Below are 2,330 nucleotides of genomic sequence, written 5' to 3'. Positions count from 1 at the left end.
ATCTGGTAAACACTTTTTGTTCACTAAGTTTTTCTGCAAAATGTAACACAAATATTGCTTTGTAGACATATTATAAGTTCTTGAATTTTATAAATGAAAGTATTGTATATAGCAAAAATTAAATATTTGCAGCAATATTTCTTTCTGTTTTAATTTCTGTTATGTATTCGTCAATAATAGCATAGCCTTTTAAATTCTGCGTTATGTCAGAACCTTGTATTTTTATTTTTTAGTTTTTTATTCATTTTCAATTCTCTTTATATGCAGAGGATCAGTTTAGTATATATTAAGTAAAGATTTCAACAGTTTGCACCCACTTAGAAACACAAAGTGAAAAATACTGTTTGAGTACTAGTTACAGCATGAAATCACAATGTACAGCACAGTGGCGCGCACCTGTAGTCCCAGCTACTTGGGAGGCTGAGGAGGATCGATTGAGTCTAGGAGTTCTGTGCTGTCGTGCGCTATACCGATCAGGTGTCCGCACTTAGTTCAGCATCAATATGGTGACTTCCCAGGAGCGGGAGACCACCACGTTGCCTAAGGAGGGGTGAACCAGCCCATGTCGGAAACGGAGCAGGTCAAAACTCCAGTGCTGATCAGAAACTTGTATTTTTAAAAAGCATGGTTATTCCCCTGACACATTTGGCAAGTACACACTTTCTTCTTCAAATCACAGTCTTGAAACAAAGCTCAAAATGTCTGTCACCAGGAAGGAAGACGTTGGTTCTTTGAGTTAAATGGGTAGTGTGAATTTCTGCTGAAAAAAAAAAAAAAAAAGGTTGTAATTGGATTAACTAAGCTACCTTTCCTGGAAAATTATCTTTCACTGAGATTTGAATGTTGATTACTGTAATGAGTTCCTTCACTTACAGCAATAGGTATAAGAATTACATAATTTATCTCATAAAACCTTGTAAAGTGATAAGAAGGCAATAGTGAATGATGATCATAAAAATAATGATTTTATATTGATATTTAAAACCATAACTTTCAAATAATTATAAAGATGTTAGATGTAATGAATATTACTACTTTAAAATAATTTTGATAACTTAATTGATGATTTTAATACCTTTTATAATTAGGAAGTCTTATTATTATATCAGTTGAAAATATGAAAAAATATATAATTGTGGAGTTATGAACATAAAAAAGTTTCATATATTAAACATGCCTCCCACAAATTTAATTATCTCTCAAAGTCATTGTTTAAGGAAAGACTCATGATATTTCCATAACAGTTTATATAAATAAGAAATATCAGTCAACTCATCAGTTATTAAGCAATTATTTAGTTAAAACAAGAGGCGTCTGAAATAAGTAAACAGAGACCAACACGAAGTCTGTAAAATTTGTAAAATTAGATCAAATCTCTTTTACTACAGAGTAAATCACATAAAAATGCAATATTCCATAAAAATTTTACCCGTTGCAGCTGTAATTTCTCAAGGTCATTATTTTGAAAGCAAAATCAAAGTTTTCAACCTGCAGTTGCAATAATTGTGATTACAGACATTTTGTTTCAGTATTTTACATACAGAATTACCTATACTTTTAAAATTTTAAAATTAAAATCACTTTATTCTTTCAAAAATTTCTGTTTATTTACTTATTTTATTTATTTAAACGACATAGAGAATCACAGAGAGAAAGAGGGAGATGGAGAGAGAGAAAGAAATCTTTCCATTGGTCCACTTACCAGATGAACACAACAGTTGAGGCTGTGTCAGACCAAAGCCAAGAACAGGAAACTTAACCTGCCTTAGGTGACAGGGACCCAGCTACCTTAGTCATCACCTTGTGTCTCTCAGGGTGTGTATTAACAGGAAGTTGGAATTAGGAGCAGAGCCAGGACTCCAAACACCCGAACCAAATCCTTTTTTGATTTTGATTTTAAGTTATTTATTTATTTTCTTGAAAGGCGGGATGATGAGAGAGAGGGAGGGAGAGAAAGAGAGGTCTTCTATCCACTGGTTCACTTCCAAAATGCCTACAAAAACTGGGGCTATGTTAAGCTGATGTCAGGCTCAGGGACTCCATCTGAGTCTCCCACATGGTTGAGGGGGTTCCCAAATACATAAGCTGTCTTCCACTGCCCTTCAGGCACCTTAGCAGGAAGCTGAATCAGAAACGTAAAGTATCGGGACTTGAACCAGGCACTCCAATATTGCATGCAGGTTTCCACATGGCGTCTCAACCCACTGCAACATAGCACCTGCCCCTTTTAAATGTTTATCTGTGAGAAAGTATATTAGGTTGAATCACATAACATTTCTACTACTGTAGATCTAAAATTTTCAATATCAGATGTTTCCAGTAGATCAGTG

The 2,330-nt window shown here is 34.2% G+C and overlaps 1 non-coding gene across 1 annotated transcript; it reads left to right on the top strand.

Annotated features, from left to right (window-relative positions):
* Positions 1-380: 380 nt before the first annotated feature.
* On the top strand, positions 381-669 carry LOC149123685 (signal recognition particle RNA). The gene has a single exon (XR_016215190.1).
* The last annotated feature ends 1,661 nt before the right edge of the window (positions 670-2,330 follow it).

This window comes from Oryctolagus cuniculus, chromosome 10, assembly GCF_051225735.1.
Source record: "Oryctolagus cuniculus isolate XC-2025 breed Fujian yellow rabbit chromosome 10, ASM5122573v1, whole genome shotgun sequence".
Taxonomy (NCBI): domain Eukaryota; kingdom Metazoa; phylum Chordata; class Mammalia; order Lagomorpha; family Leporidae; genus Oryctolagus; species Oryctolagus cuniculus.
Note: the sequence above shows the minus strand (reverse complement) of the source record. Positions and strands in the feature narration are given on the sequence as shown.